This window comes from Delphinapterus leucas, chromosome 13 (assembly GCF_059928025.1).
Source record: "Delphinapterus leucas isolate spDelLeu-1000000601 "Yukka" chromosome 13, BTC_Dleu_Yukka2, whole genome shotgun sequence".
Taxonomy (NCBI): domain Eukaryota; kingdom Metazoa; phylum Chordata; class Mammalia; order Artiodactyla; family Monodontidae; genus Delphinapterus; species Delphinapterus leucas.
Window position 1 is genome coordinate 40,711,182 of NC_143141.1, and position 20,899 is coordinate 40,732,080.

The window sequence follows — 20,899 nt, forward strand, 5'->3', positions numbered from 1 at the left end:
AGAGCTCTCTAATTGATGGATACGGTTGCTCTTCCACCGCACCTGGTGTCTGAGGACCTGAAAGCATCTATGAGTAAGAACTCGTTCTTCAGTGCCCCGTGGAAAAGTTAAAGGTGCTCATTTTACTTACAGGCTAACTAAAGTCTAAAAGAAGTAGGGGTGATTGTTAGGTAGTTCAAACAATAACTCTTCTTACATAGTGTTTGAATCTTAAAACCTCAAGAGTCTTGAAAAATACTCCGAGTGGGGAAAATACTGTACATCACAAACTCACGTCACCCATCTACTTTTATTTTTGTACATGCAGGTCTCTTACAAGGCGGGAGAGCAGGGATGGGGGATGGGGGTTGGGGGAGGGAGGGCAGAGATTTTTTTAATGGAGGCTTAACAGACTTTAATCACTACACACAAGGAAATGTGTCTTGGTTTTAATAGCACCAACAGCCTTCCCATCGTTTAGTCATCAGATAATTGAGTGAGCACTTTATCCATAAGACGCCGGTTGTGCTAAGAACTGACGCTTTAAGTGTACGAAACGGTCATCTATTTGTTTTGGTTCAAAGACTGTGTACTTCTCTTACTCTGCAAAATGTTATTTTGTTTTCTTAGCAGCTGATCTTTTGTTTTAGAACTGGCTTTGTCTTTTTCTACATTGAATATGTGTTACTTTTATAGCTGAGCAGAATCGTAACAGTGTTGTTGTTGTTGTTTAGTTTGCATAGTAGCGTGAATTTAAATTTTTGAATTGTGGAGAAGGTTTGGTTTCTCCAGTTCTTCGGTTTCAGTTTATGACGTTTTCTTTATAGCTAACAGAGAAAATGTTTTCTCGGTGTGATCAGATTTTTATCTTTCAAAACATTGTCCTTCTTGTACAAATACAGCATATGAATTCCTTATGTTTTTTATTCACATCAAAAACCTCTTCTGGAGGAAAATACATAATTCTGAGGACAAGTTTGTTTATTTTGGTAGTTGAACCAAACTGGAAGGTACTAAAAATTTAAATCAAGCATCATTTCTACTAGTTATTTCCTGAGATGAATAATGATCAGAACTGTAGTAACAGTACTTTCTTTTATCTTAAATTCTCTTGAATTTAATTTTGTATTTTATAGTTGCCCCCCAGACTTTAGATTCTGGTGGTCCCATCAGAAAAGGAAAAGACATTTGTTATTTTAATATTTTTCCCCCAATCCTCTAACCTGTCCCCTTTCTGTAGTATGTTGAAAGAGATCTTGAGTTTAAAAAATTGAAAAATAAGTTGTTTGGAACATACAGTTAAGTGTATGGAAAATTGTATGTAGTGAAGTGGTTATAGCACTTCATCTAATAAATTTAAGACTTTTAAAGAGAAAACTGTCACCTAGGTTTTTATTAATATTATAGAAGTGCTGTAATGTAATAATAGTAATATTTATTGACTTGAAAAAAAAGTGATCTGGGAATTGTGCCTTAGTGGCCGATTGGGGGGAGGGGGCGGAAATCTGTGCTCTCCTTAAAATTTTCATTTAGGTGACCTTACAGTTGGTTATGTTGAACTTTTTCTGTAGTGTTTACAAACCAAATTTGCCAGAGGCATTTGTACTTTAAGGTAGCTACTAACACAATGTCTGCCCAGTCACTGGAGTCCAAAGGCAGAAGTTAGTGTTGACTGTCAAAGGCTGGCATTGCAGGTTTCCTAGTTTCTTTGGGACCCCTTAAAGGAAATGAGTGAAAAGTACAGGGCAGGGAACTGAGTCTAGTACTGCTGAGCTACAGAGCCAAGTTTCAAGGGAAAGCCTGAGTGTGTTTGCCTTTGTCTTTGTTTCAGCTTCCTTTCTGGTTGTCAAAATGTCACTTGTATATGAAGAGTTCTGTCAATTCAGAATATGCCTTATTGTGGTTGTCCAGTAGGTCAGATGATGAGGACTATAGTAGTCCTGCTCTGCGAACAATTGTTTTCAGACAGAAGCTTCTGTAACTAATAGAGATTTTAAGCTGGAGGAGGTAGAATTGAAAACTATCTAACATTCTCGCATATATACATCTTACCATGGCATGTCAATATAGACCTATTCTCATATTTATTAAATCAGAAAGGCTTATATTGATTATTTTATTTCATCTGTTTTAACTGTATATGAAAACATAATGACAAACACATGATGGCACTGAGAGATGGTTCTAGGAGTTTCTTTGGAAAAATCATCTTATTTCATAAAGTTACATTTGTGTCTTTTAATTGAGGAGAATAAAACAAATTTAAAAGCCAGTAGAAAGAAGGAAGAAAATCAGTAGAATGAAGGAAACCTGGTGAAGATGTTTTTATCGAGAACAATATTACAGATTCCTGACAACATTGTATAAGGGACAAAATTCTAGCTAAAGTCTGTAAACAGTGAATTCCACTTAGCATTTTCTGTTTGTAGATCTCTAGCCATCTTTTCATGATTCTCTCTAAATATATCACACAGGAAAAGTAAATAGAAAGCATTCTTTCAAGGCATTTGGGTTGTTGGAGTATTTTTTTACACATGTGGTAGTGGAGGTTTATTGTTTTTCTTTAAGTTTGACCTCTGCCAGAGAACATTTTCCCCAGACTAATGTGTGGGAACCTCAAAACAAGAAATATTGGACACTGAAAGAACTAGATATAATTTCAGGTTGTACCACTAGCTTGTCTTATGTTATCTTGAAAGATCCCTTCTAATAGTTGTGCCTTCCAAAGGCTGAAAATAATTGCACTTAGTAGGTCCTACATAGTTTTTGTTTTTGCTGAATGAATTTACAAGTAATAAAGAGAAAGCACAAGATTTCCTGAGTCAGAGAATTTCTGATTTTTTTCTTTTTAAATAGAAGTAACTGATGAACATGTGATTGGAGCCCTTCAATTAGCATAGCTTCCTTCAGAAATAAACTTAAGAGGAAAAGAGCTTCATCAGGTGATTTAAGAGAACTGAATTGCAAATGAGTCTAAGAACACCTGATTATTTTTTCAGAATGTTGTATATGATGTTTTAGATTTTTTGCCACAATAAACTCCGTTTCAGAGAAGCAGAGTTCTACATGTTACTCCTTGTATCACGCCTGTAATGCTTTTTTACACCTCAAAATACCATTTACAGAAAAATAGAATATGTTGCTGGTGCCTATGGGAAAATCCTGATGTTTGTCATCCCTCAGTTAATCGTGACCATTCATGTAGTTAAAAGTTTTTAATTGAGCACACATGTAATTTACTTTTCAAAGAATTTATTGCTGATTTTTATTTTATAATGAACCTCTTGGGATGTTGCTAGTTCTAAAAATATGTAGTACCTCCCAGTTTCCCACCATGTTCTGCAGTTTCTTTTTCTATTAATTTTTTGGCTGCAATTTGCTTTTTCCCCTAAATTGTCTAAAATGAGCTAAGAAATCTTTAAACATACTTGACAAGAAATACAGTCAGTAATTTATTATGCTAAGCTTCAGCTAAATTTCCAAATACTAGGTATGTGAATCTGTTTTAGAGATAGAAGTATACTTACTTTGAAGGGGGCTACAGCAGGGATATAGCCAATAGATTGCATCTTGGGTATCAAATCTGATTGCCTGGTAGTGACTGCCTGGAGTGTTATGTTTAGAAAATTGGGAGTCCTGGTTCAGACTCAGCAGGAGCGAGTGCTGTGATTAGCAATTTCTGCAGTTGGGTGGGTGGTGGGCTTTTGGCATGAATGCCAAATATTCATTTTGTACTTTTTGGATGCCTTTTATGTGTCAGACACTGGTCTAGATACTGATATCACACAGACTAAAATCTCTGCCTTATGGTGTTTACATTCTAATAACAAGACACAGACAATAAAAAGGTAAAATATTTTGTGTTTTAATGACAAATGACCTGGTTTCTTTAAAAAATAAATAACAAGAAATGGGGGGGATATAAGATTAAAAGCAACTAAAGGGGCATATCCACCAAATGTATTGTGTGGACCTTAGATCCTGCTTTGAGCAAACTAACTGTAAAAGGACATTGGTGAAAAATTTGGACATTGATGGGTATTTAATAAAAAGGAATTGTCAATTTTTTTTAGGGTATAGTAATGTTTTATGGTTTTAAAACAAGAGTCCTTACCTTTTGGGGGTATATTTATGAATTAAAATATGATATCTGGGGCTTCCCTGGTGGCGCAGTGGTTGAGAGTCCGCCTGCCGATGCAGGGGACACGGATTCGTGCCCCGGTCCGGGAAGATCCCACATGCCGCGGAGCGGCTGGGCCTGTGAGCCATGGCCGCTGGGCCTGTGCATCCGGAGCCTGTGCTCCGCAGCAGGAGAGGCCACAGCGGTGAGGGGCCCGCGTACTGCAAAAAAAATAAATAAATAAAATCTGATATCTGGATTTTTTTACTTTAAAATAATTTGCAGGGGAGAGGAGCATAGATGAAACAATATTGGCCCTATATCGAAAAAATTTTGAAACTAGATAATGGATACATGAGATTTCTTATATGCTCTCTGCTTTTGTGTATGTTTGAAAAATTCCATAATTAACAGTTTTACACACACAAATAAAGCAGAAAGGGGGGAGAGGGAATATGTGGGATGTGAGTATGGGATGGGAGTGAGAAGGTGATAGTTATTTGAGTAAAGACCTGAAGGAGGTGAGGGAGTAAGCCTTGCAGGTAATCTTAGGGCAGGACGTTCCAGGTGGAGGGAACAGTGAGTACAGTGACCCTGAGAATGGAGCTTGATTGGAATGCAAAAAATTACAAGAAAACCAGTGTGTCTGGGTTAGAGTGAGAGAGAATAGCAGGGGATAGTCAGAAATATAAAGGAAGGGTTGAGACCAGATGGTATAGGACTTGGTTGTCCATCCTTCCTTTAAAGTAAAGATATTTATTTTATACACTTAACTAAAATAAGTCTAGTTTAGTCCCCCTGGAAGCTCTACACTTATTTCAACAATACTAGCATTACTCAAATTTTTTTGGTTCTTTTTTTTTTTTTTAATTGCCTTCTAAGCCAGTTTAAGAGCCACTCATGAACAGAGCTCATTACTTTCTATTTCCGCCTTGTTTTTAAGGAAGAGGGGGGTATTAGCCACATGATACCTTATTTATCAGATATGACTCAGAAAGGATTTTGACAGAAAGAAAATAGGAAATAACTTCAGGCTGTTTGTAAATGTCAGATCTACTCTGAGAAGGCCATTACTGTTTCTGAAAATCAGATCCACCCATAGACTAAAGAGGAATTTTAATAATGTTCTGGACAATTGTAGCATCATTTAAAGTAAGGATATAACGAGAGTGACTAATATGGAAAGACTATATTCATTTGGATATTTAAGTTCTGTCTCATACATTAAAACACATAACATATACATACAAGACCATGCATATTTCTTAAGTATTCAAAACAGTCATTGCTGATAAGTTTCATTTGTGTCATGCATCCAAGACTGAAGAGGTGGCATTTATCGTTGTAATGAAATTGTATAACTTTCTTGTTGCAATAGCATACACTTGGGAATTGAAAGACTAGCACACGTTTAGTGTTAGGAATCTGGCTTTCAAGTCTTCTTGTATTCATGCTTCAAATCTCAGATTAGTGATTTTTTCAAGAACATGCTGATTTCTCATAAAGAACTCTTTTTAAATCTTTTTGTTTTTAATAAACTTATTTTATTTTTGGCTGCGTTAGGTCTCCGTTGCTGCGTGCGGGCTTCCTCTGGTTGTGGTGAGTGGGGGGCTATGCTTCGTTGCGGTGCGTGGGCTTCTCACTGCAGTGGCTTCTCGTTGCAGAGCACGGGCTCTAGGCTCGTGGGCTTCAGTAGTTGCAGCATGCAGTCTCAGTAGTTGTGGCCCGCAGGCTCACTAGTTGTGGCGCACAGGCTTAGTTGCTCCGCGGCATGTGGGATCTTCCCGGACCAGGGCTCGAACCTGTGTCCCCTGCATTGGCAGGTGGGTTCTTAACCACTGCGCCACCAGGGAAGTCCCTCTTTTTAAATCTTTATTAAAATTATAGAAAAATCAGTCCTCATCCTCCAAATGTTTGAAAGCCCCACCCCCAGAAAAAACCTTCCATAAATATGGGTTTTTTAAATCTACTTAAAGGGCAGTATACATGTAGAGATTACTAGTTTTGAATAGTTTGATACTAGTTCATTTTTTTTTTTATAAGAATAAGTTTTCGGGCTTCCCTGGTGGCACAGTGGTTGAGAGTCCGCCTGCCGATTCAGGGGACACGGGTTCGTGCCCCGGTCCAGGAAGATCCCACATGCCGCGGAGCGGCTAGGCCCGTGAGCCATGGCCGTTGAGCCTGCGCGTCCGGAGCCTGTGCTCCGCAACGGGAGAGGCCACAACAGTGAGAGGCCCGCGTACTGCAAAAAAAAAAAAGAATAAGTTTTCCAACCTAAGAAACTAAACGTACTTCAGTGGTTTTTACTCTACTGATAACACTGAATAAAGAAAACATCCTTTTTCTAGTTAATTATGCATAACGGGAAGGCACAATATTTTCTTTAACCAATAATGTGTAGAATATAATGGGATTAAGTAGAATTTGTGAAATGTTATTATATAATAGATTGCAAAAAGTGACCACTAAGCATATAAGTATATAACTGTATAAGGAATACTTTAACAAAGCTTCCTATTTTTCAGAAAATTGTTAGGAATCTAGTTGTTTAATTCACTCAAGAGTTTTTGTCCCTTTGGTGGATAGATAGATAGGTATATAGCCAGACCCTTTCTTCATATACTGCACATACCATTAAGATTGAGCTGCTAGGCTGGATTATTTAATGTGTTTTAAACACTAACCTATGAGCATGGAACACAGAGTCCATGTTTAATTTCTGGGCTTTCCACTAACTCTGAAAGTCTTTAAAAAGCTATCTTTGGTTCATCTGTAAAATAAAAGTGGTGGTAATTTTTCAGAAAGGACTTTGAAATTCTAAGGTGGTGACTGTACTTATGTGTGGCTCGTTTTAGAAATAGCTTTCAGTCTTTTGATTTGGTGGTAGGATTATGAATCTGTTTTTCATTTCCATTTTTGTGGAATAAATAACTTCTGAGGGGGGAGGAAGAGAAAGAGAGAGGGGAGGAAGCAAGAGAAGGAAGGAAAGAAAAAAATTGGTTCTCACAAAATAGTAAACATGACCATGGATAGATAATTCTTGTAACTTGAATCTGTTTAAGTGTCCATGATAAATGAGCTAAGACTCAAACTTATAAATGAAGTAGAGAATAGTAATGATAATACACCTTGCATTTTAAGAAAAAAAGTTGCTTTGCAAAAGGGACATGTTATATTTCATGTTGACTTAAACATTATGACCATGATAAAGCCTATACTTCATCTTGGAATTGACGATGATGATGATTAACAGTAGTTAAGAATTATATGGAAATTCAGTCTATTACTTAAGCTCTGTAGATGGTTGCAGCATCAGGTTCTAGGTTATTTCTTTCACGTTGTGCATTGCAAATACTCATATTCCACATCCCTGCCTCTCTCACTTCATCTCTCTCTCATGCTCATCTCTCCATCACTCTCACTGGCTCTATTTATCTTCCTTCGCCAGCTTTAGTAGTGCCCATTGCTCTTATACAGTGTTTTCCACATTTGTCTGCCATTTTTTATATTTATAAAGAGGGCTTGGAATGAATTAAGGGCCTAAAAGAAGTGACATGTAGATGGCAAGTATAACACTTTTCCTATTTGTGTCTTATGTACTTAGCTTCTTTTTATCTTGTGCTATTTTTGGTGTGTATTCTGGTGGAGGGATGGTATATTGTATTAGCTGGCACTAACTGACCTATAGGATGGCATACTTTTTGAACTCAGTAATGTAGAAAATAGTAATAAACTCATTGATTTGAAAGCCTCATAAGTTAATCCTGCATCTATCCAGAATCTATACTTAAACTAGCCTAGTGGAATTTCAGAAGCTGTTTTCAGCTCTTGGTGTATGTTGTTGTCTTTTCTGAAAATGTCAAACAATCAGGGACTTCATCATCACTGTAATAATAGTTAATCATAAATGGCCTTGGGGAAAAACTGTGTCTAGACTCATGTTGAGCTGCCTTTTTTTTTCTTTTTGCGGTACGTGGGCCTCTCACTGTTGTGGCCTCTCCCATTGCGGAGCACAGGCTCCGGACGCGCAGGCTCAGCGGCCATGGCTCACAGGCCCAGCCGCTCCGCGGCATATGGGATCTTCCCAGACCGGGGCATGAACCCGTGTCCCCTGCATCGGTAGGCGGACTCTCAACTGCTGCCCCACCAGGGAAGCCCCCAAAATGATTTATTATTACTATTTTTTAATAAGTATATCAGAAAGGAGAAGCAGTATGATTCAGGATAAGAAAGTCTCTTGATTCAGAAGATCACTATCTCCATATTGCTAAATCCAATGACACTTTTCCAGTATTTATCTTACCTGACCTCTCAGCAACATTTGACATTGTTGCTACTTCCTACTTTTTGAAACATTTTTCTTTGCTTCCAGGACACCATATACCTTACACCAACCCCTTAATGCTGTTGCTTTTTTAATCTCTTTCAGAAGCTGCTGCTGTTCTTGCAGCACCCTAAATTTTTGAATTCCACAAGGCTTGGTCTTTTTTTTTTTTTAATTTATTTTTTGGCTGCGTTGGGTCTTCGTTGCTGCGTGCGGGCTTTCTCTAGTTGTGGTGAGCGGGGACTACTCTTCATTGTGGTGTGCGGGCTTCTCATTGTGGTGGCTTCTTTTGTTGCGGAGCACGGGCTCTAGGCGCGCGGGCTTCAGTAGTTGCAGCATGTGGGCTCAGTAGTTGTGGCTCGTGGGCTCTAGAGTGCAAGCTCAGAAGTTGTGACGCACGGGTTTAGTTGCTTCACGGCATGTGGGATCTTTCCAGACCAGGGCTCGAACCCGTGTCCCCTGCATTGGCAGGTGGATTCTTAACCACTGCGCCACCAGGGAAGTCCAAGGGTTAGTCTTAGGTTCTTTTCTCTTAGTCTGTACTCTTCCTAGGTAATTTCTTTTGTAGAAGATTTCCAGGTTTATATTTCCATCCCAAGCTCCAGACTTGTATGTATAATTGTTTCCCATGGATGTCTCACAGGTAACTCAGATTCTCAAGTTCAAAATCAAACTAATGGGAATCCCAAGAGTTATTATTATTTATCTCCTAAGAACATTAATATCTCCTAAGAAGGAGTTAAAGAATTAATATGTAAAAGTCTTTGAAAAATGCCTGGCACTTATGATAAGCACTGCGTACATGTTAAGATTATTACTTACTATTACCTCAGGTTTACAGGAGAGGAAACTGACCAACTGTACAGTTGGTCCAAGTCTCACACCTATTAAATGACAGTGCCAAGAGTCAACATAGACAGTCTGACTCCAGAACTCCCTTAACCACTCTATTTTACTTCATCTCAACTAATAAGAATTTATCTCATCCTTTTGCACACGGACTCCAAATTAATGGTCTCGTCATGATCCTAAGAGTATTGTAATTCATTCCAGCAAACACACCTGGTGTTTAAAATGTAGAAGATCTAAAATATGCAGGTAAAATTTCACTTCAGTAAGATATGAGAAGCACAAGGATATACATCTTAATTCCACTTTATTCCATGTGTATTTTTTGTTTTTTTCCCTTTCTTGTTAGCAGTTAAGTCACGAAAATCCCTAGAAAATGGAAGTACTAATTCTGTATTACTCTTAAGTGACTTCAGTTGTTGTCATTTACTTACTCTGTTAAATCCTCTTTAGCTAAAATTTTCAGAATGACTTGGGGGCTCAATAGCATGTTGTATCCACATGATATGCTTAAAATCAATAATTTTTATGATTTTGATTAACTGTTACCTCTTTTGAAATTATGTAGTGATTTGTCTGTTTTCAGAAGTCTAAGACATTTCAATTTCCCAAGAAATTTGTCTTTGAATTTTAATTTTATTGGCTGATTTTCAGATAAGAACTTTGATTTTAGCATTATATCTTTGTATTAGATTCTAGATGTAGTTGAATCTGCTTAATTTTATAAGCTTTAGTCTCTGACTCTCATTTAACTGTTTAGTAAAAAGCACATCTGGATATTATTTACAGTTTCTATAGAGGATTTACTTCCCCCCTCCCCCGAATTACTTATTTCTTCTTTCCATTGTTGATTTTTTATTCTTATTCCTTTGCGGCAAAAAAAAATTTTTTTTTTTTGTATTAAGACAGTATAAAGGCAGAAGATATAAAGTCTTTCATAGTTTTTGAACTTAGCAGAGGGTGGGGGGTTCTTAAGAAGGAGAGTGGATTTTGAAAAGCCAGTATCATCTATGGGGAAGTCTGTTCTTACCTTGTTTTTGGAACTGAATTTTATGACCTAGGGTATTTATTATTGGAAAACAGTTAAAATAGTTGTTATATCAGCTAAGACTCTATTTTTACAGAAAACTCCATTCAAACTGGCTTAAGTAGGGGTGAGCCCAGGGGGCGGGGGAAGGAGATTTATAACGGTTTGTGTAAACTGGTCCAGGATAGGTGTGGCGTCAAGAATGGCTCCACCCAAGGCTCAAATGATGTCATCAAGACGCAATTTCTGTATGTTTCTTGGCACTGCTTCCTCAGTGTTAGCTTTGTTCTCCAGCCCTACATAAGCAAAAGATAACTTCAGTCCCTTCAGCCCCTAAATCCTTAGTCATGTATATCTGGAAAGATTAACCATCTTTTTCCTAGAAGTCCCAGCAAAAGTCTCACTGCATCTCATGGACTCATAGTAGCCCACTTCCCTTGTAGCCAAGGGAATGTGAAGTTTGGATTGTCTGGGACAGAGCCATGTACCCAGCTATCGAGTTTGAGGGTGTAGTCAACTACAGACACACATAAACTATATGTATTTACAATAAGGGAATGAAGATATCATTATACCACCAGAAGAGTGAATGTTTTTTGGGCAGTGGAAAATAGATGTATTTTATAGTATTTTTTCCATTTTAAGAGTTAGCACTCAAAGACCAGTTTGATTTTTTTTAATTTAGTATTTAGCGCTAATTTGGAATTTGTATAATTTCACTTCCAAATTACTGTTTAAAGCAGTACGTAAATGGGAATTGCTAGACTTTTCACCTCTGAAGAGCTTTGAGAATGTATCAAAATTTGAAATTTGGTGCTATGTTAACAAATACCAAATAACAAATACTAATTTTCCTATTATCTATGGTAATCCAGTTTGTTGATAGCTAGTTCTTGTGATATAGGGCAGTGTCTTTATGGATTAACATCTTTTTCTAGGTTAACACTTCTTTAATGCCTTAAGCAGACTGGGCTCTTGGACCAAGAACTTCATAAAGAACCATAAAATCGAATATTCTCTCCTGGACACTCAGGGCCTTGGTGAGAGGAGGTGGAGTAAGGGGCGATAAGGGACACTAGTAAAGACATTACATATTGATTTCTATGATTGATTTTAGTCTGAAAATGAAAACTTGGTTCTTACTGAAAAACTAAGATACCCATTGTAGGGTTTTTCTTGCTTTTTAACATCAAAAATATGAAATGAAGTGGCAAGTGATATTTACATTTCAGTCTCTAATATAAGCATTTAGCTATCTCCTTCTAGTTCTTATGTTACATTAATATGTATATGAATGAGTACATCCATCCCCATAAGGCTTTAATATTCTATAGTCTCTAGGAAATTTTAGATTTTTTCTTTTAAATTTCTTGACACCCCAGAAATATTTATGCTTTATCCACCAAAATTAAAATGAAGACTCCAAAGGAATCTAATGTAAATGTATATTTAACATCATCTTTTCCTTTATTATTAAGTGCTGCAAAATGAGCAAAACACTCTTTCTCTTGGGGGAGTTTTCAGCTTTAATAGGAGAGATAGCACAAGGTCATACATAACTGTAATGCAAAGCTGGATATAAGGATAAGAGTTTAGGGGATGAGGAAAAATTTCCTGATTGGAGAAGGAATATCAAATGGGTCTTGAAACATTAACAGAATTTTTTTTACAGGTAAATAGGGATAACATTAAAAATTACTGTTTACTGAGCATTTATTATATATTCAGTTTCATTTTTGTCAAAAACGTGTGTTATATATGACATAGAGAGGGACAGCCGTGGCACTTTATACTTGGGAAGAAGTTGGAAAGAATTTGAATTACAATGGATTTAAAAGACACATGGTTTAAAAATTAAAAAAGTAATGGAGCTTATTGGGGCACATCAACTGGGGAGCTTTCTATTTCAGCCACCACAGTAACTCTTCCTAGTATAAATACTAGTTGAGAATCATTGCTAACAAAAATTACATTGTTTCTCTGTAGGTGATCAATGATTTGAATAAAAACTTAATAGTACATACATTGCCTTAGGGGGTGCTAAATTAATGTTCTAACATTAGAGTCATTATTAAAGAAATCCCTGTAATGGTATATGGATAGCAATATTACCAATTGTAGACTGTATTCTACATCTTCTAGAATCAGCAATGTATTTATTTACGTGGTTTTTATATAGATGTTAGTGCATTTTACAAATATAGGATGGTTCATTTAAAGTGGATTTTCCACAATACAGTGTAACATTAATGGAGTGGTCTTAGAGAATTTATAAATAGTCTGAATATTTACTGAAGAACATTTTTATAATAAAAAAGGGAATAATATATTTCATGAGTTATTAAGAACTTAAGTCTTTTTAAGTCTTAAAAAGAGCAATTAGACAAAGCCTATTCGAATGATTATAATTGCAGTTTATTGAATTATATGAAAAAGAGCCCAAATTAGTTTAAACAAATAAGATCTGAATCTGTGGTATTGTGTGCCTAGTATTTTTTTCATTGAATGTCAGGGGTATATTAAAGTGCCTACATTTATGTTTCTCTACAAAGGATTGTTCTGACAATAAGTTGAAGTCATTTTCACCATTTATTGCTGTCTAAAAATTTCCCTTGACTTCACATTTTGTTCTGAATGTCTTGGTTTCTTTCCTCCACCTACACAATATTGAAGGCAAGTGAAGCAAGAGTTGCAATATGAATTTGAGAACCCTGGCTTTTTTTTTTCCAAAACAAAATACACCTTTATTATAAGGTTGCTTTTTATTGCTACCAAAAAAAGGGGCTTTTTGGCAAGTGTTCAGTAAATGTGTGAATAACCTAATTGATTTAGTGGAATGAATAGAAAGCTTTGCTATTTGTCTTTGTAGATACTTGGCTCAGTAAACACAGTGATAGACCAAATGCTATATAGTCAAAGGTAAAAACAAAACCAAAAGCTCCAAAGGCCCTCCAAACTTACATATCCAAATAGCAATTTCTTGTCTATGTCAGAGCCTTCAAAGAGAAAGAGCAATATGTTAATTAAATCTTATTTCTATTATGAAAAATAATCATGTTAATGCACATAAAACTCAGTGCTTTGACAGATGTTAATATGTGAAAATATTGATAGAGGAGATCCTCTTTAAGAATTGTAAGCTGTATGAAATTCAAAGATATGTGTGGAAATTTAAACATACTATCATATACTCTGCAATAAAACTCCAGTAAAGGCAGGAAGCATAATTAGGACAAACAATTAAAGATAACAATAGAAGCAAATTAAGAATTTTTTAAAAACTCATTATAGATGTCATATTAGTTCAACTCAGTCTATAACTCTGGTTAAAAATGAAAAATTTTAGGAAAATTTTGAGGTCCTTTAAAAAAAAATTCTGTAGTGGGAGAGGAAAAAAGAAAGAAATGGTGGTGGCAATTAAAATGTATACGGTACTTTTAAAAAGTACATTTACAAATCTGATCGCTTAGTTTTAAAAGCATAGACGTGTATAGTGTATAACTTTATTTCCTTATAAGACCATTATATGGTTAAAATAGGAAACCTCAGAAGAATTCTAGTGGGAAAAGGTGTTTTCCCTAATTTTAATGACTCCTTTAAGATAAAAATGTTTTTCATTTAATCTTTGTATGTATAACTTCTGGCACAGTACCTGACCCATAGTAGGCACTTCATAAATGTTTACAGAACTAACCTTAACTTTAGAAATTTCAGGATAGACAGTGTTATTTTTCTGGCCTTTAAAACTGTTCTCTCCCCCAGCCCCCCACCACACACACACACCTTTGTATGTCAGTTTTGATACAAATAGGTTTTCAGTTTTGAATGTGAAGAAAACTGATGTTTTTCATCTACCCAATCTTAGCTTGAACTGAAATTACTTAAAAGGGAACTCGAGGGCTTCCCTGGTGGCACGGTGGTTGGGAGTCCGCCTGCCGATGCGGGGGACGCGGGTTTGTGCCCCGGTCCCAGAGGGATCCCACGTGCCGTGGAGCGGCTGGGCCCGTGAGCCACGGCCGCTGAGCCTGCGCGTCCGGACCCTGTGCTCCGCAGCAGGAGAGGCCACAGCAGTGGGAGGCCCATGTACCACAAAAAAAAAAAAAAAAAAAAAGGAACTCGATTTAACAGCATTCCTTCTTTTCAGGTATCTGGTGTATGAAATATAGATTCTAAACCATAGGGATGGGAAGAATCTGGTTTTAACTGAGATGACTGATGGGAAAAAAGTCAATAAACTAAGGTGGAGAACCAGTTGGAAAAAAGGATCTCTTCCTGTTTAGTGGTCATTCCTAACAAATGTAATTAGAGGGAAGCTAAATTCTGACTTTCAAATGTTAACTGAGGCAACAACTTAGATTTTCCAGGTTAGTTACAATTTCAGGTACAAAATTACTTTGACAACAAGGAAAAGAACTGTGGTTAGCAAAATTGCAGTTGTTGCAGTCAAGGTCTGGTTGGAAATAGAGTTCGAGAAAAACAGTTAAAGCAGCATTGAATGAATATACTTTTAACACGATGAAGTTCCAAAAGGCATCCACTTCCAATTCATCAGTGTTAAAAACCTGAAAGAAACATTGCTGTGATGCTCATAATCTACTAAAGCATAGTCTCCAAACAAACTTATACAGAATCATACTCTGAAAAGTTTTCAAACCAACTTTTAATGGCTTGAAATTGGATGAGTTTTGTGCTTTTGTTCTCCCATGTTTTATTGTTATTGTTTAATAAATATCAGCAAAAGGGTTATGTAACAACCTGGGCTTTTGCAAGTTAATATGCTTTAAGAGAATGTTTTTTCTGGTCTTGGTAGTCTGTCCACTATTGAAAAAATACAGTGTAAAGAGATTTTATCTATTGTCAAGATATAAAGAGGAATCAATAATTGTTGTCATACTTTTTCTTTATGCTGAACTGAATTTTTTAAACTGAGGTTTTATTGTACAAATATTAAAAATCATAACGGATGAGTGATTTCTTTAGTTTCCTTCCAATCTACCCCACCCAGCTTCTCATTCTTACAGGTAAACTGATCCTTGGTCAGGTTTGTCCTGGTTCTCAGTACCTAAAAATATGAAAACCATATCCAACATCAAACAGATTCCTTTTGATCAGTTTGGCCTGGCTAGTTTTAAAAAGTTTAATAAGCATCTTTCAGCTTTATATACAGCTTCGTACTTTATTTACATACTTGCCTTCCAGAAACATGTATGCAACTGATCTCACTTAGGGAGAGAGCCACATTACTAATCTGTTCTTGATCCATCAACCTGAGAAAAAGGAAAGGTACAAATCCATCCCTGTGTGGTGACCCCAAGGGTCTCCTGCCTTCCTTGGGGAAAGAGCTTTACCTCTGGGAGAAATTGAATATTAACATACACAAATGCTGAGGGAGTGCACACCAGCCTTCTGTATTCATCAATATAGATTTTCATAAATAAACAGTAAAAAATTGGGAGGAGAAGCAGTAATTAGAAAAGGAGCCATGCTGCTTGTGTCCTTGTGGGCTTTCTATGGCTTACATCATCCATTTCATCTTAATGAATTGGCATATATTTCCCTCTTCAGATTAACTTCTCTTATATCAGTTTAATCTGTTTGGAAAGATAACTGTTTCTTCGAGATGACTTCCCAAGAATGCCCAAAATGAATTTTATGTGTCTACTACAGCCTATATTTTGGGTCAGACTATCCCAACATTCTACCCAAATTTGGCAAAAACCCATTTTACCATAATGTAGTAATAAGCAGACTAAAAAATTTAATTTGAAATATATATTATTTTTATCCTAGACATTGTGGCCAGACATCTTTTGGCCCTGGCTTGATTGATTGGTTGACTTTTGCTGTGTAGAATGGTAGACAGGATGTGTGTTTAAACTCAAATGTCAGCTTTTGCCACTTAGTTTCTAAATGACCTTGAGCAAATTATTTTGCCTGATTTCCTCATCTGTCATAAGACAGTTGTAAAGATTGAGTTTAACAAATGTAAAGTTCTTACTAGCTACATAGTAGGTAATACAAGTTTGTTTTCTTCCTTTTCTGAAAGCTTTATTTAAAGACTTTGGACTAACTCCAGAGTAAGTTCAATCTCTACCCAGACTCTTAAGGCCCACTATATCAGGCACTTCTTTACCTTTCAGCTCCATCTCATTCAGTACATTTATCAATGCTTGCTGATACAGTCACTGAGCTTACAGAAGGTTACATGGTCCCTGATTTCCAGGCTTAGTGTTTATTGGTCTCCTAACCAAACCCTTCACTCCTGGGAACCTACCCTTTCCTGAGTACACAATACATTTTTTCCGCTTGCCTTTTTTAATCTTGATGCAAGTTGTTTCTCCCACCTGAAATGCCTTTTCTCCACTTACCAGAATCTAGACTGTCTCCCAAGGCCCAGCTCAAATACCCCTCTTTCTATGAAGCTTTCCCTGGGTCCTCTTACACCAAAGTGGTAGCACTTTTCTTTGAAGTCTTACCTTATCTATTGTCTTTTGTTTCAATTGGGTACCTGTCCTTTACTGATTTGGGTTAGTCTGACTGATTTACACCTTTGTTTTCATAACTATAAGTAAATGAGAGGTAGTATAGGGAATCATACCTTTTGCATTAGTTTGAATACTATTGCTTCTGGCATTGTAGTGAATGCTCAATAATATGTTGGATTAGTAATTGCATTATTAGACTCCAGATGTGACTCTAGATGTGAAAGTAAGGAGACCACAGGCCTCAGTTTGAAAATTACTAAAACATCTAAGTTAATTAAAGTGCAAGGAAGCCCATAATTGCTGTTGTTAGTAGAAGAAATCATCAATAAGCATTTAATGGAATCTAGAATATTGAGAGAAGGGTGACTCTTCATAATCCTGTTGTGGAGAGATACCATCATCTGGTAACCTAGATATTAATTTTCTAACTGTTTTCAGCTATTTAGCCAAATAAGACTATAAGCTGTTTAATACTTTAAATATTTAAATAATACTTCCCTGTATAGTAAACTGGTAAACGTTAAGTGTTTGCCTGAGTTGTGTGAGCCATTCTAGTAAATTATGGAGCATGAAGAGGTAGTCATGGGAACCCACAATTTATAGCAGAATTAAGGGTTGCCTGGGATTTGCAGCTGGCATCTGAAATGGGGCCCTTCTGTAGGACTGAGTCCTTTAAACTTGTGGGATCTAAGCTTACTCCAGGTAGTGTCAGAATTAAATTGAATTCTTGGACACCCAGTTGGTGTCAGAGAATTGATGAGTTGGTTGGTGTTAGAGGAAACACCCGTCACTCGAACTCGCTGAAGGTGATGTAAGATGTCAGCAAAACCAAACCAAAAAAAAAAAGCCAAAAAACCTGTGTCTACAATTAAAGGTAGATTGAAACAGAATGTGAAATTAGAAATTCCAAGCCTAATTGTGAATTTTGAGATTCCTGGTACAAAAAGCAGGTGGTTTGGGAAAGTCTTCAGCTCTGTTTGTGAAAACTTGTATATCTTGTAGAACGTTCAAATGATTGTTTCCCTCAGTTTCTGTGGTTCAGGAAATAGCAAGTTCAAGAGCAGTATTTGAATTCCAGGTGCATGCCAGCATCCAGTGATCTTGAGTTTATGGCAGGTTTTTTTGTTTTTTTTTAATGTGGTAATGCTTTCTTTCTCTCTTTGTTATTATAATAGCTTCATTAAGATGTAATTTATATACCATACAGTTTAACCAAAGTAAAATATATACTTCAGTGGTTTTTAGTGTAGTCATGGAGTTGTGCAACCATCATCACAGTCAATTTTGGAACATTTTCATCACCTGAAAAAGAAACCCCATAGCATTTAGCCATCACCCCTTCCCAGCCACACCCCCATCCCAGCCCTAGGCAACCACTACTCATACTTTTTGTCTCTGGATTTGACTACTCTGGACATTTCAAATAAATGGAATTGTAATATGTAATCCTTTGTGGTTGCCTTCTTTCTCTTAGCATAATGTTTTCAAAGTTCATCCATGTTGTAGCATGTATTAGTATATTATTCCTTTTTATTGCCAAATAACATTCAGTTGTATGGATGTGCCACGTTTTATTTATCCATTCATCAGTTGATGGACATTTGGGTTGTTTCCACTTTTTGGCTATTAAGAATAATCCTACTATGAACATTCATGCACAAGTCTTTGGACATATTTTTCATTTCTCTTGAATATATACCTAGGAGTGGAATTCCTGGGTCATATGATAACCTTGTGTTTAATCTCTTGAGGAATTGCCAGACTGTTTTCCAAAATGACTGCACTTTTTACTTTCCTACCAGCAGTGATTTTGATTTTGAATTTTCCACATCCTTGACAATATTTCTTTTATGGATGATAGCCATCCTAGTGGGTGCGAAATGGTATCTCATTATGGTTTTGATTTACCTTTCCCTAATGGCTATTGATGTTGAGCATTTTTTTTTCCCTATAGTCATTGGTCATTTGTATGTCTTTGGAGAAGTCTTTTTTCAGATTCCCTTACCAAATTTTAGTTGGATTATTTACATTTTTATTATTTAATTACAAGAGTTCTTTATATATCTGTACCTGGATATAGATATATACCATTTTGTGGGTTATCTAATGCAGTGCTTTTGATATCTAGATTTCTTTGGTTTGTTTAGGGAGACTTCCAGGTTAGCAAAGCCAACAAAGCGGGAGTGTGACCAGTTCGGGGAGGCATGACCCATCTGGTGAGCAAAAAGAAAGAAATCTCCATGGTATGCACATCATCAAACTTTTATTTGTCTAATTTTCAGCTTTTTCTTTATGGTATAAAGTAACAACACACAGCAAATAATAGAGCTAAAGGTAAATACTTGGCCATCTCATGTGATAATACTATGGTACAAGGTATGAGTTACTTGTTAGCTGCCTGCTCTGTTCTTTAGTGTTTGTAGTATTGCCTCCAAAACTAATGAAACAACCTAACAGAAGTCAAAAGATCTATTAGCTGGCTCCACTACTTAGTCCTATGACTTAATCAAATACCTTACCCTCTCTGGTTGTAGATTTTCCTCATCTATAAAATGAGGGAATTGAAAACTGAGTAAGCTGAGAGGATATTCGTTAGGGTTCTTTCCAGCTTTAATAAGTGGTTATATGATACAGTAATACCAGTGATGTTTTTCTTCTTCTTCTTCCTGCCCCTAAACAAGGAAGACATGCCTTGTTGAAAAATCTTAGGCCCCAAATACCTTTTCCTCAAAAGGATGAGAGTTAGATGCGTTTGGCAAGTAAAAAACTGGGCACATGTAGATATTCAGTAAACGCTTATTGGGGAATAGCCAAGGCCATCTATGTGAATTTGCCTTATGGGTTAGAGGAACATGACATAGCTGTCACCGGTGAGGTGGAACTAAAGGATGAAATAATTTATAAGCCTGCTGTGGGTGTGGCTAGAGGTAAAGGGACTATAGGAGGAATGAGTCCTTGATTGCATCCTCAGAAGTATTCAGAGATCATTAGGGGAGAAGCAAGCTCTCAGAGGTCAGTTGTGTCCAAAGGTAAAATCAAAACCTAAACTACAACACATAAGAAAAATAGGACATGAGAAAAGAAACATCTGAAAAAGGCATAGAAATTGTGAGGTAAGTATACTTTGTTTTGTTTAGTTTTCTTCTGGATTGATTTTTTAAAGTTTTCAGGGTACTGAAAGTTTTTTGTTGGTCTCTGAGCCCAACTGAGATAAGTGCCAGAAGTTCAGATATTGTAGGTGAGGACAAGGAAGTTTGACACCTGTAAGCCAAGGCAGATATGGAAGAAGAGTGGGGGAAAGGTCATTGAGATTAAGGTCCATCTGCCAGAGTTTGGTAACTTTGATTCATACCAGCCAACAAAGCTACTTAATGTTTTATTTTTGTATTTGACTGGCTTCCATGATGTTATTTAATCAGACATCATTGTAAATAAATCGCATGTGAAAAGAAAAAAAATAAAAACAGGTAACTAGTCAATTCAAATTGGGAAAGAAAAACTTAAAAATTTAATTCTAGCCCTTTTCCCTTATGAATATGGGTCTTTGTCCCATTTAAAAATTGCTCATCATACTCACTTAGTAAATAGGGAGGTTTTGTCCTTAATGTCTTCTTAGAGCTCTTTAAGAAAAATATATTCCTTCAGGAGATTATTTGGTATAAATACAGAGCTTGAAATATGTAAGGAATTTTTATACTCTTAATGCTCTATTTTTAATCATTAAGTCATGATAGTATATGAACTATTGATATATTGACTGCCTTAGGAGTTGAGCAAGAAATACACTCCCAAATTGAGGTCAATATGTTGGTCTAAAGAATGGCAGGTCCTCAGGTTTTGTTGTGGAATCAAGTTTAAGGCATAGTCAATAACAACTACATTCTGTTTAGTATAAGTATTGGACCTGTCATGTCCGGCTTCTTGAGCAGTTTCATCAGCCTAGAAGCACATGACATGGCAGGATCACCAAATAGCAAAATGTTAGAATATGCCCAGATCATTTTTACAAATAGGTTTCCTGAACCGAACATGTATCTACATTGGACAAAAGCAGACTACCTGAGCAGATTTACTTTACAGTAACTTAAGTGGGCCTGCTGCCAGCAGAATGAGCA

General features: G+C 36.5%; 1 protein-coding gene across 2 annotated transcripts in view; it reads left to right on the forward strand.

Moving 5' to 3' along the window:
* The window catches only part of PELI1 (pellino E3 ubiquitin protein ligase 1), an 83,384-nt gene that overhangs the window by 939 nt on the left and 61,546 nt on the right, over positions 1 to 20,899 (forward strand). Inside the window, exon 1 of one of the 2 annotated variants that reach the window (XM_089922337.1) lies at positions 349 to 19,027. The exons of the other annotated variant lie outside the window; for it this stretch is intronic. The gene's annotated coding sequence lies outside the window, so the exon portion shown is untranslated. Of the gene's footprint in view, positions 1 to 348; positions 19,028 to 20,899 lie in introns of those variants that run through there. 2 annotated transcript variants of the gene reach the window in all.